Here is a 14658-nt window from a genome sequence, read left to right as displayed (position 1 = left end):
TAAATGGTAGCAAATGACATATTAAGGCTTGCTCACTCATTTTTAACCTCCCCTAGTGCTGGGACAATTTTCATTTATTATTAGTTAGAAATAAGAAAGACCTATTAGGTCACTGAGATAATTTCCCTACCTGAACAGGATACAGTCCCTCATAAAGGACACAGCTGACATTAAGCTGACACTACAGGAAAACTTTGGCAAAAGGCCAAGAAGAAACAAGCCATTATGTAAAATGAAGTATTAGCTCTAAGTGTGGATTTCCTAACTTTCAGTGAGTATGAAACAAAAAAAGTTAATATCTGAGCACCCACTTGGCATATGTTGAACAGGAATCAGAGGGTGGCCCTCTCTAATAAGTCCTATTGCTCAGGTCACCCAGGTGTGCAAGTTTGTTCAGTGAACCCAACACAAAAATCTGAAAAATCCTAAGTGTGACCCCATGCCCATACCAGCCATATGGAAAGGAATCTCCCCATGTCCCAGTGGTAAGATGATAAGAAGTAGTGAGAATTCATTTCAAATATTGTATTTCCCATTCTATTCTTTAATATAAATAACTGCAGATTATCTTGTCAAGTCCACACTGTCTAGTGAGACCTCCAATAACCATATTTTAGATTTTAACTCCTTTATAAATCCAAGCAAATTGGCCTAAGTGAGATTGAATAGAATTGTTTTAAGCAATTGCTTTCAATATTCTAAACTTGTCCCGTTTGGACCAATCTCGTCAAAGAGATAAAACCACGCTCTACATAGTGCCGTAAAGAGTGCACCCTTGTAAGTGTGATAAATGTGTTGGGTCCTAAAGAATTGAAAATTGTTGATCATAAGAAAATGTAATAAGAAATCTTAGTAATTTGTATTGTTGTTTGATATAACTGCTAAGCCTCAACTCAACCCAGTGATAATTATTGCAAGTCTGTTGTGTGTTTGTAGTACTCACAATTGATTGTGTCTATGTTTGAGGGGTGAACTGTTGATTATATATTAATGTGATTCTGAAGGGCATTAATAAACTATTGGCAGGTAAAGAATAAGCAAGTGTCTTGTTTAGAGAAATATTGTTCAAGTTAAAAGCTGACCTGAAAAGAACCCAGCATTAAACTAGTAAACAAACACTCCCTGAACTCAATAAAAAGGATTCTATTATATATTGGCAAAACTACTTTGTTAGATTTCAGATTTAAAATCTAAGTGGCACCCTGCTAAATTCATAATTGACCCTCTTTCACACTTACAACTTTCAGATTTCAGGTTAAAGTTAATGTGAATGGAAGCTAGAAAAAGTAATCTATTTATTTGTAAATTGAGCAGATTGGATTGGAAAGTCACTGAGAGAAGGCATACTCTGGGACCCTACACTGTCACTTTTACAAATTTATTTTTCAGGACAGAACCACACTTTAACCTTAAAGCATAATTTTCTAAATTTCATTTTTTTAACCTACATTTACCTTTTGATCATAAAAAGTGTATGCAGTAGCTCCAGAAAGAGCATTACACACATGAGAGGGCTCAAAGGGACGACAGCTTAAATAACTGAATGTAACTGAATAAATACATGTAAATTTTGCTGAGGAAAATTGCACTTTTAGGTTATGAGCCAAACTGATTCACTACATACTGAACTCCAACTTATGGCTTCTGTTGCAACTCTCATTGATTTCAATGCAAAGACAAACCAGAGTGCAGAATTTGACCCAAAATACTCATATGAAAATATAAAGTATAAATATAAAATAGGTAGGTGAGGAAATATCTTTTATTGGACCAACTTCTGTTGGTGAGAGAGAAGCTTTCAAGCTTACACAGATCTTAAGAATAGAAGTTGGTCTAATAAAAGATATTCCCTCACCCACCTTGTCTCTCTAATATCTTAGGACCAACATGGCTATAACAACACTGCATACATAAATGAATGTACTTATACAAATACAAAGTACTTATATGAAAATATAAAATAAATGGTGATATAAACTGTTAGATGCAATCTGCATTCCTTATATTCTTGTGTAAATTCGTTCTGACTCCAAATGACGTTTTGGCTGCACAAGGAAGACAGGATTCAGCCCTAATTATCAAAATCCCAGTTACATAGAATATTTTTTTCTCCAAAATCAATAATTTAATATACTTTTTTTCTAGGTGACCTAAGTTCCATTCATTTTCTCTTTGTTGTTCAGACTACAAACCTTTATCTTTCAGAAGCAAACAAAAGGAATGATGACCTCTGCCCACAGAAAGCCAAGATTTAATCCTAAAAGTGGGTCCTGGGCAGATTAAGGAAGGCTAATTTAAGGTGGGTTTTTTAATGCAAGGATTTAAGATCAGTAGTCATACTTCACAGGAAAGAAAACTTAAATCAGTGTGAGGTGGAGGAGGGGAAGTTAACTTACAATTACCTGCAGTTTGGCATGACTGTCTGTTACAGTACTCCTTACAAATATAAACTTCATTATGACTTCACTTTTCAGCACAGAGCTGTTACAACTATGCAACGTAAATTATTAATTTCCATTTGCTCATCAATAATGTCTCTGCACAGACAACATAGTGTTGTCAAATACTGTGATTTCATCACAAGTTTCATAATACAGTATACTCCCATTAATCCAAAACCCTATGATCTGAATCCCTTCCTTGACCCCCATTTATTTCATGCCATGGGTTTGAATAATAGAGAAGAAACTCTGGGCGAGGACAGCAAGGAGGAAGATGAAGAAGAGCCTCTGACCACCAGAGAGGACATCCTGCTTCTGAATGGCACCTTCAGCAGGGCAGGGAGCCCTCTGCAGCCCCAGTGTCGTGGGTGTGAAAGCGGGGCAGAGCAGCGACCCCTGGCGAGGACTTGGAGAATGGCCAGCCATGGGGTAAGCCACCCCCCGCTGAATGCTTCCTATCTTCTCAGTTATCCATACTCCCAATTATCTGAATAAAATCTGCATTCTCCATGCATAATTGGGTGTATTCTGTATTTGTTTTCCTCAACTCTTGTGATGTGATTATGTGAGAATCTCAGCTTTCATTATTTAAAATAAAAAGTAATTTTCTATCCTTTCATGTTATAAAGAGAAGTTTAAAAATGTGAACCCCTAAAAGCTCAAAAAGCAGAAGGCATAAAAAAGAAACTAAAAAGTACCCCGTGATTTTTGGGGCCTGATTCATGATTTTTGAACATTTGGGGATTGGCAATTCTTCAATAATTGTGAAGTCAAAGCACCAAGAGAAGCAGTTTTCTTTCTTCTTACTTGCTCCTTCCTTCCCATGACAAAAGGTCCATTGTGGTAATAACTAAAATATTTTTTTACCACAAGGCTGGTAGTGAGACTACAGACCCAGTCTATAGAGGGACTGCACAAGCCTATCGGTTGTTCATAACTGTTCCCTATCAGTGATCTGAGAATAACATATTGTTGTTTCTGTTCTCTGACTGGACACCTAACACATCACATAAAGAGGAGAATAACTAGTGATGAAGAGTGAGTGACACATAGTGAATAATGAGTAACCAATACTCCTGTTTGTACTAGAGTGCTTTGATTCTCATGCAAATACAGGTGTTGTACAAAAAGCAGCTATTTCCCAGACATTCAACCACTCCTTATGTGATAAGAGGTCTGTATGATGATGATAACTCTGCCCCAGTCGCCTCTTTGATGTTGCATTACTTTCTTTGGTCTGCTTTACTATAGTCCAGTGTTTCCTATATCGTGAGTTGTGCTTACTTGGTACAAGTGGGAGAAAGCATTGGAACAGGGGGGGAGAGGCATGGACAGGACTCTTAACTATTCTTCAGAGTCTCAGAAAGGAGGAGTCTCATAACGAAAAAGAAAATCTCCTGCTGTTATTGTTCCAGAGAAAACATTCAAAACATGGACTTATAACGTATAATGGGTGCAGAGATGTCTGCCTGAGTTTTCAGAGACCCAAAAACAATAACTTTGAGATTTGAATTGCCTCATTAATTTCAGTGGGTGCTAACTCAGATGCCAATGATGATACTTTAAATGTCAACATAAGTAACTATTACATTGCTCATCAAAGCATGTAAGAAAGAAGAGGAGGTGTCAAATTATGAAGATCTAAAATATGGGTAGGCCTTTAACAACACACAACAGGGCTGAAAGGGGAATAAGATTGGTTTAATTTACCAGAAGGGGGGTTCTGCTGTCAAAAATTTGTGAAAAACTGAAATAATTAACAGAACTGCTGTTGTCTAGGATGGCATTCTGGGGGGCGGCAGGGAGGAGGGGATGGAATGTGAGAAAGAAAGAGTGTTTCACAGAAACCTTCTGTACTGTTTTATATGAGATCATTATTTTGTGTGTTTCCATAACAAGAGTTTTATTGTTTAGGGTCTGAGGACAGGTCTATATTTAAAACGTTTTACTGGCATAACTATGTTGGAAAAGGGCTTTGGTTTTTATTAATATAGTTATGCTGGTAAAAGATGGTATTCAGATGGTATACCAGTATGGCTTATTCAACTTTGTTGAACAGGAATAAGCTATATTAGTAAAAACTCCTTTGAATCAATATAACTATGTATATTTAAAAGTTTAACCACTTTGACTATTCTGGAAATTGGGACTCCTCTTGGTTATACAGGGGCTTACAAAGTGAGACAGAATTATCAACAAAACAGGTACAATAGTGATAAAAATAAACATGAAAAGTGTGGAGAATTCCTGCAATTTCTTATTATACTTTGTACATACCCTTAGTATTTGCAGGAATGCAAAGTTTTTATCCTGTTCATTTTTTCCCCACTTTCTAAAATCTAGAGGGTGAAATTCTTTTCTCATTTACATAAGGGGACATGAACATGTAACTGTGGTTCTATTGTAAAAAATGACTCTGTAAAGGGAGTATTATGGTGCTATTATAGCAGGCATGGGGAAAGCACTATGCTAATGTTAGTTATGTTTCTTTCCCCTTTCTTGTACCATAACTCTCGGCTGTGGCACACAACAGAGTTTAAACAAACTTAATTCTTGGAGTTGTAACATTATCATTTATTGGATACCTCAAGACACTGTACATCAGTTTGAATCCAGTCCAAATTAACAGGAATTATAAGTTATTTTCCTTTAATGCATGTTTTGGTGGCCCCTGTATAGAATGAGTCTGATGGTGTATAGAATGAGTCTGATGGGCAAATGCACCACTGTAGCGCTGCTAGGGCAGACGCTTTAAGCCAATGGAAGAGAGCTCCCCATTGACTTAATTACTCCAGCCCCCGGGAGCAGCAGTAGCTGACATAGTGCTGTCCACACAGGCGCTTAGGTTGATGTAACTTACATTGCGCGAGGGGTGTGTGCATGTGGCTTATTCAGACTCCTGAGCAACATAAGTTATATCAAACTAAGCTGTAGTGTGTACATAGCCTTAATGTGACAGGGAAACTGTTACCCCTATTGTAAACCCACCCTCACCCCTTTGCTCTCCCAGAACAGGGTTCTCACACACTCACAAAGCAGTGTGTATGGGAGTCTTGTGCTGCTGCCTTATAAGTAAACAATGGACTTCATTTACCAGGGCTGTCAAATCAAAGCAGGTCATCACCACTAAATCTATACTATTTCTTTTAAAGACTGAAGTTATGGTTATGTGAAAATTATTTGCAAATATGCTAATTAAGTCACTAAATAATCTACGCTGGGTTTCACACATGAAGCTGTAGGAAGTGGCACCCACAGCCATATGCACGCTACGCACAATGCACACCATTGGCAATGGCCATGAGGAGCAGCTCTGGTCACCCCACTGTCCATTCAGTTGTGGTCCCGATGGCCCTCTGGTATGATAGGAAGTGGCGGGCCAAAACTGAGTGGGTGGCATTGAAGCCTGGTGCATGGGGGGGTGGAGAGGGGTTGGTTCACAGCACCACCCAGGTTTGGCCCCTAGGCCCCTTCATCGTGATGGGGGAGGTGGGGTGGCAGTGCCAAAACTGAGCAAGTGGCATTGCTGCTTGGTCTGAACCAGGTCTGAAGGGAGATAGAAGAAGCAACCTGTTCTCAGTAATGGGGAGACCTGAGAAGACTAGTATCTGGCTGAAGAAGTTTTCCAGGGGACATTTCCAGGTCAGTTCCATGGTGGGCAGCTGGGGAAGATGCATGATGAGGGGCTATGGGGCCAAACCTGAGTGGGCTGTGGAGCAGCCAGTGCTGCTCCTCCTTGCTGCTGCCACCATGGGGCTGGCTCCTGCACCCACAGCTCGTTCCCGGGGGCCTGCCCAGTCTCATCCCGCTTCCAGCAGCCCACATCCCCTCTCAGGAACGTGGAGGAACACTACACCTGGATAGGATGGGCTTGAAGGTGGGGGCTGAGCATGGTGCAGACTTGGCAGGTAAAGTGCTAGGGCCAATGACTGCAATGAGGATGGCTTCATGGGAATTGACAGGGTGTAGCATGTCAAAAATTTCTGGGGACATCTTTGGCTGCAACAATATATTGCCACGAGGGGGTCTGTTTGAATAAGGTGACGATGAAAATGCTGACGATTCTAAATGTTTAACTAGATATGTCACAAACCTATTCTTCTCAGAGTACGATCATTACAATAGGAACAGCAAGTTATAAGGGCGAGGATTTACATTAGCCATTCATTGTCCATTGTAGATAAAATTCATTCTAGTAACACTGAATATGAAACGTATAGAAAAGGAAGAGCATGTTTTCTTCTTTATATTTGTGCTTTTAGATTTATGATACCCAACTGAACAATATATTACTACATTAAGAATGGAGACATCTTATCAATTCCCTACATTTTATTTCACCTAAATACAACTTAGCCTCGCAAAGTACTTTGGACTGAAAGAATTCATAGTATCCCTCCCACTGAACTCTCTCTTTAAAAGAGAAAACAAAAATATACTGGGGACAAAAAAACAAAAAAACAAAAAAAAAGAAAAACATTTGCTAAAAAGAAGAAAATATTTTATAAAAAAAAAAGGAATTAATATAAACTATACAAATGTACATAAATGCTATGCATTTTAACTATACTTTATTGCCTCTCAAAACTATAAACCATTCTTTCAGCTCAGAAATAAGACGTTCTAAATACATGATAAAACAGATGTCTTTTTTTCTCTCTCCCCATTTTCTGAGCTACAGATTAGAAACCTGGCCCTCAAATGATAGGACTCTTTCCCTGAGTTGCTCTTGCAGACATTAGTTTCCTATTTAGCATACTTGTAAAGCTTTCAACCTAGGTCATATCTAGACATTTCAATGTAACTCTAATTCTGAATATAAAATTATAGAGCTACTAGTCTCCTCATAGTTAGGATTCAAGATAGCCTTCCATCACAAGCCCAAGCCCCCAACCAACTTTGCCAAATGAAATCGATCCACCATAAATGTCACAGATATGATCCTACAGCAGGGTAGAATTTTTCTGGAAAGTTTGCAGCAAATCTGACAAATTTTGGAGAAATATAAGCATTCAAAAATTAGATAAATTTACTTTACATATTTGCTATCTTGACTATGACAATTTCTCAGGGCATCAGAAAGTATGGGTGATCTTGTTATCACTCTGCCAGAGCAAAAGAGACGTGCTGGAGTTAAACTGAGTGACAGCTGCCTGTCATCCCACCCCAGACAAACTTCTCAGGACTCTGCCACTCTTTACTTTGCCTTGCAAGTAACACATGGTGCACCTCAGTTTCCGAGCCCCCTTGAAGAGCATTCCTTTTGGTATCCAGCCCCAGTCACTGGACACTCAGAGTAATTATCCAGCCTGCTGCCTCCAAAGAGACAGTGTACATACCAGCTTACATGATACAATGAAGAATTCACACTTTGCTTAATGTTACAGCACTGAGATCTGATTATGATAAAACCAAGTGAAGTTTATTAACACAGAGATTCAAGTGACACTGAGTAAGGATACTAGAAACAGATGTAGTTACAAATAAAACAAAAATATAACATGCTTCTAGGAGTCTAAATATAACTTTAGCAGGCTAAAATCTTTGTCTAAGTTAAATTTCTCACCTAACGCAACCTCTCAGTGTCTCCAGCCCTCTGGTCAAGGATCCAGCTTTCATGGGTACAAAAAGCACTGACCTTTTTGAATCCTCAGTGATGGACAACCATAGGGTTCTTTTCTTCCTTCTTATAGTCTAGAAAACCTTTGAAATATATCCCTTTGAAATGTACCCCCAGACACAGTTCTTTCTCCCTGCTGTTTGTTCATCAGTATGCTGATGCCATATTGTCTCTCTCATTCTCCTGTTAACCTGCCTTTCCTGTTGAGTTAATATGCAAATGAAGCTTGCTATGTGTTGACTTACACAATGCTGATTTACATCAGAGACCTAGGCAGACAGGTAAATCTACATTCCTTTGTCTAGGAAAAGAACTTGTTTATCTACCTAGCCTGCTTACATAGTTTAAACATATGTTTAGTACGTACATATTCTTGAATAACGCCCATAAATACATCTTGCAATGCTTATGATGACTAGTATAATATAAGTTTTTATTTGACATCCTACACAACTGTTTTTTAATAGATAAATACCATGGCAGCAATGTGTTAGATGTAGTGACTTTATCAGGCCTGATAGGAGTTGCTGTTGCATGACAGTGAGCCTTTTGCTAGTAGACACTGAGGGGCTCTTAGAATCACATTGACACAATGCTTGATGTTTCAGGAACCTTGATCTCCAAGTTTCCCTCTCACCTGTGCAGTCACTTATTTTTGACTTACAATGGACAATTTTCTAATACTGGAACTCTAGGGACTTCCCACCAATATGGTGTACCACCAAGCATCATATCAGGCTTCTTCCTTTGGCCCCCTTCTTTCACTTTGCACTTCCCTCTATATTTGTTATCTCCCCTCTGAATTCTGCCTTGTGTCACATTTCTATGCACACGTTGTGATCAACTTCATTCATTTTTTAGCTGTCTCAGCTTCGTAATTCCTCACTGTGACATAAATTCCTGCAGTACCATATACCCAAACTAAATATCCTGCAAATTTGCAAATAAATAGAAGTCGCACACTTCTGCCTCTGCTCAACTTTGATATTCACTTCTGCTGCTAGGAATTTTGCTTTTGCCTCCCCTATCTGACAGGTCAGTACACATGCAACTCCTACAATATGGAAAATATTGTTCTATCTCAACCACTCATCTGAAAATATCCATATTCATCCTTCCATTTCCTTCTTTTGGCTATAAATTTCATTCTTTATGGTTTTCCTAGTGACTAACCTTCTAAATTTCAACCATTATAAATTATGAAAGTGTGACAATCAGGATCTAGACACCCCAAGGGGAGAACTCCCAGAACGAGCAGTTAAACCTAATGGTTGCATACTGTATTATTGTACTATAAAAGTATGTTGAATAAGGTCTTTTATGAAAGCTTGTAATGTTCAGAACTTGATGGTCATTATGAGATATGCATACAGACTGTGGTTATGAATCTATGTATTAGTGTATGTAGAAGACCGTGCTCATAATCTATACAACAAACTTCAACTATATGTCACAGCAGGGCGCTGAGCAATTAAGTAGGCAGAGGCACCTCTCCAAATCAGGTATTTATGCAAAACTGGCTTCAAGTAACCATTGTACCCTCCCCAACTATTACATTAAATATATGACCATTAACCATTACAGATAAGGCTACACAATCCATTGTCCAGCCCAGGAAAAGACAATGATGGATCATTAGAGTTAATGGGAAGACACTGAGACCAAAATATCAAGTCAAGAGGGAATTTCCTGCTCTGAATAAATATGAGTCAGCATGGAGTGAGGCCTGATCTACACCAGAGAGTTTTGTTGACCAAAGTCAGCTTTTTGCACCAAAACAGTTGTGGTGTACGCACTGCAGTACCTCCCACATGCGGCCGCTGACCCAACTCCTTTGATTTTACAACAAAATAAAACCACTTCTCTTCTCTACCCAGGAGGGTTTGAGCCAGTCCCAGTCCTCTAGCTCTAGTGTACAGGATGCAGGGGAGAAATGCTCAGTAAGTGATTTTTTTGAGCTGATGCTGCTCGATTACATGAAGTACACCTGTCCTTTGCTCTGTTGCATTACACAGCTGGTTGAAGGGATCGAAATGTACAAGAGTAGTTGTGTTTGCATGTTATTCCCATCCCCTTGTTCAGCTAGGTAGTGCGGCAGAAAAGTGTGTTAATGCACGGGAATCCTCCAGAGAAACCTCTAGGAAACTTTCCTGGAAAGCCAATCCTCTGCTGGAGATTCCTCGACAGAGCTGCTTTGTTTCTTACCCTGTCATAGGAAACTTTCCCGCACCAATCAGCAATCACTTGTGCAGGGACCAAAGCAGCACACAGGCGAGCAGCATAGGGACCTGGTTTGAAGCTGCTCACATGGAGGAGATGCACCTTAGCATCCCTGCTTACTCTCAGGCGTGAGATGCCACTTCTATGGTCCCCGCCTATGTAAAATGGTGACACAATTTGAAATTTTATCCCTATCTACCTGCATAAATCCCCCAAACAACCACCCAGAACCTTTTCCCCAGCTTGAGTGCTCCCTGCCCTTGACAACAATTCACCATGCTCTGGTTGATTATCGAGCTGTGAGCTTGCTAGGAGACAGTGAGAAAGAGGTGTATTTTACAGGAAAGTGTCCATGCTGTTATTGCACTCACAATAATGCTTCTGATCATTGCTTATTGTGCTTCTACAGATGTGCCCTGGAGAAGAAACCCCTACACACCTGCCGAGCACTTGCAGCTGATAAGAAAACGACCATGTAGAAGCAAAGAGGAGATTTTCCAATTCCTCCAGTCCTCTGAGGCGGGAAAAAAAGAAAAAAGGGTCTGGGGACACATTGTGTCTGAAAATCAGAACATTTATAGGCAGAAGAGGAGGGAAAACCAGGAGCGAGTGATAGCAAGTCACAAGCACATGATAAAAGCCATGGAGGAGCAAACAGAGCTGCTAACGTCACTCATAACTCAGCAGACTGCTTTCATGCATGTTCACCCCCCCCCTTACAGCCAATACAGAACTGCTTTCAAAGCCCTCTCCAAACTCCACTCACACATTCCTATCAAACTCCCAGCCCGTTTCAATACCCCGTTCACTCCACCCCTTCAGACAGCTTCCAGAATGACAGCTGGACTTACATCCAGCTGTCATGGCTCACGCTGCCTCTCACTGCTTTCTCCCCTCCAACCCAGCTTTTCATGTGTGTTGTGAATAATTGTTATTTAATAAAGACATACTCTGTCAGGATAAACAATCTTTATTTGTCTCTTGCACACAGTGGTTGCACCTCACATTGATACACAGTGCAAGCTGGCTAGCAGTAATAGCGTGACACAGAGCTGTTTACAAAGACACCTTATTGGTGGTACTCATTGTCAAAATGGTTCCTCAAGGCCTGCCTGATTTGAATGGCCCCCAGTTGTGCTCCTCTAATAGCCCTGACATCTGGTTGTTCATATTTAGCCATAAGGCGATCCACCTCTGTGCTCCACCCAGGGGGAAACTTTTCACCCTTAGCTTCACAAATATTATGGAACACACAGTAGGCGGCTATAGCCATGAGAATATTTTCCTCATTCAGGTCAAATCTGCCATAAAGGCATCTCCAGCATGCTTTTAATCTGCCAAAGGCACATTCAATGGTCATTTGGCACCTGCTCAGCCTGTTATTGAAGTGCTTTTTGCATTTCATCATCCTCCATTGGAATCTTTTGGTTTGGAAAGAAAGTCTCTGCTTGCAGCTTTCTGTACAGGCCAGTGTTCCTGAAGATGCGTGCGTCATGCACCTTCCCTGAGCAATCCACATTGATGTCAGTGAAACACCCACGGGGACCCACAAGCACCTTCAGTACCATAGAGAAGTACCTCTTTCTACTGTACTCCATCGCAAGATAATCCAAGGCCAAAATTGGGATATGCGTGCCATCTATCGCCTCACCACGGATAGGGAATCCCATCGCTGTGAAGCCATCCACTATTTCATGCACATTTTCAAGATTCACAATCCTTCGTAGCAGAATGTGATTAATCGCCCTGCAAACTTGTGATAACACAACTCCAATGGTGGATTTTCTGATTCCAAACTGATTAGTGCCCGACTGGTAGCAGTCTAGAGCTGCCAGCTTCCACACGGCGATCACCATATGCTTCTCCTCTGAGGGGGCAGTTCTCATTCTGGTGTCCTTGCGCTGAAGCACAGGGGCGAGCTTTGCACAGAGTTCCATGAAGATGGCTTTGTGCATTTGAAAGTTCTGCAGCCATTGCTCATCATCCCAGATCTGCATAACTATGCGATCCCACCACTCAACGCTTGTTTCACACACCCAAAAGCAGCAGTGCACCAGGTGCAAATGTTCTGTGAATGCAAATAGCAATTAGGTGTTGTTTGTTTGCATGGCACACAGCAGTCAGGTGCCTTGGATTCCTGTTCTGACAGGGAGCTCATGATATACTGCATGACTGGCCGCAATATGTTCAGAACACTAACAACAGTGGAGAGCAGTGCAGGATCCATTCTTTCAGATAGAGATGGTGGGCACACAAGAAATTGGGACTCTTGAAAAATTCCACGAAACGCAGTCAGAAACCCATGGAATGCTGGGACAGAAATCACTGCATCACATGACATTGAGCCTGCACCCATAATGCACTGTGATCCTCTCCACCTTCCCTCAACTAGCAGCACAAAGTGGGATAGCTGCCCACAGTGGACTGCTCTCACTGTCGATGCTAAAGCACCAACTGTGGACGCGTGTTGGCGACACGATGAGTGCTGTGTGGACAGGCACAAGTGTTGTAATTAGAGCGCTTTTTGATCATCGCTGTAACTTGCGTTGACAACACATTCTAGTGTAGACAAGCCCTGATAGAGAGAGAAAGAGAAAAAGCCTTTTCAAAACAGGCTTGGGACTGAGGTTTTTTAATCAAGACCTTGAGGGAAAGTGTCATGGCAGGAGGCTGTCCATGAATGCTGGATCCCTCCTATAGCTAGGGGGTAAACTGAGAAACTGTGTTCAAGCAATAGATAACTTGTATTAGAAAAGGAATTTTATTTAATATGCAAATGTAAAACCTAAGACTGCATTTTTATTTTTATTTTCTGTGTAGCTTAGATATGTTTGCTTTCCCTTATGGTTTCATCTTTCAATCTGTGTTCTTTCTATTAAATAAAATTCTTATTTATTTTTATCCTATGCAGGTCTCCGGTAGGCAAACCATGGTGGAGTGTGTGTGCCAAACTAAGCTGGTGCCTGGGGGGCTGGTTTCACACCTTCAGTGGTGACAAACCAAAGGGGGAAAGTCAGAATTCAGGAAGGATGTGAGGAGACACTGGACTGGAAGGGCTCTTGGTGTCACGCTGCAAGGAGTAACTAGGCTGGTGAGAGCTTATGCTTGTGGGCTCACTATAGGTGACAGGGCTTTGGACTGTAACTGCACAGCACAATGGGCCCCAAAGTTAGGGCAGGCAGTGACTCACTGGTCTGAAGGGTCCCCAGAATGTCACAGATAGCTGTCTCCTGAATCAGGAACACAGCCCCCTTATGCAACCCCCGCATATATTCACTCCAAAATCTGCACTGGCTATCTGTCCACTTCAGAATCCAGTACCAAATACGACTGCAAATGAGAGATGGGTGAATATCACAAGACAGCTTCTGTGAAGATATTGTAATGTAATTGCTTTGACAGCATTTGCACATTTTTGTGCTCTGTTCCCATTCATATTTTAGGGAATGGGTTTACTGTTGTTATTGTTAATATTTCTGTTGCAGTAATGTCCAACAGTCTCTTCCCTGAACAGGCATATAATCCAAAAGAGACAAAGAGAAAGGGATGCAACAAACAAGCATTACGATCAGGATGATGACAGGCAACCTCTTATTAGCTTCAAGTTTATTTCTTGGCTTTGTATGGTTAAATACATTGGGTAAAATCCTGGTTCCATGGATGTCAATGCTAAACTCCCATTGACTTCAATCAGGCCAAGATTTCACACATTAAGTTTCCTACCCACAAACCTCCCTCTACTATCAAATCTCTGGTAGGAATATCTAATAATGTTAAATATTAAAAATTCTGCAGAATAACCAAGGAAAACATATTTGAAATTTGAGTTTCTCAGTGGGAATGCATAAGATATTATGCTTAACTAATTAGATCACATATTATGTGTCTAATTAGTGCAAATACCCACAAGGAACTGCTCACGATTTTTTTTCCATGCCAAGAATTATTCATAGAAATTATTCAGTGAATAATTTTGTACAACAAATATATTTGAGAAAATCACAGTGTCTTTGTAGATAAATCATAAAAGAAAAATTGGATGAAATTAATTTGGCATAAATTATTCACCCTGACCCAGCTCAACTTCTGATTTTCAGAAGCTTGGTTTTCAAACAAGATCTACCAATCTATAGAAGCTCTCTGTGTGTAACATATGTACATTAGTTACAGATTGTAATCAGCTGTGAAGTGTTATGGCACTTTTGTATTAAATACATTATATTAAACTATGTTATATTGTACAGAGGATGGGCCTAAACCTTAACCATAGATTTAGATAACTCTGCAGTTTGAAGAAATTCAAATCCAGATTCAAAATTTGAAGCTGTTTTATATTTGTATAATGGGCCAGGATATATGTCTGAATACAGGTCCAAA

General features: G+C 40.3%; 1 protein-coding gene across 2 annotated transcripts in view; it reads right to left on the bottom strand.

Annotated features, from left to right (window-relative positions):
• The window catches only part of PPFIA2 (PTPRF interacting protein alpha 2), a 534766-nt gene that overhangs the window by 137522 nt on the left and 382586 nt on the right, over window positions 1-14658 (bottom strand). The gene's annotated exons all lie outside the window — the stretch shown is intronic.

The sequence above is a fragment of the Emydura macquarii genome, unplaced genomic scaffold (genome assembly GCF_026122565.2).
Source record: "Emydura macquarii macquarii isolate MOO-44397 ecotype Brisbane River unplaced genomic scaffold, CSIRO-AGI_Emac_v2 contig_2205, whole genome shotgun sequence".
Classification (NCBI taxonomy): domain Eukaryota; kingdom Metazoa; phylum Chordata; order Testudines; family Chelidae; genus Emydura; species Emydura macquarii.
The sequence above is the reverse complement of the archived record's forward strand: the minus strand, read 5'-3'. Positions and strand labels throughout refer to the sequence as shown.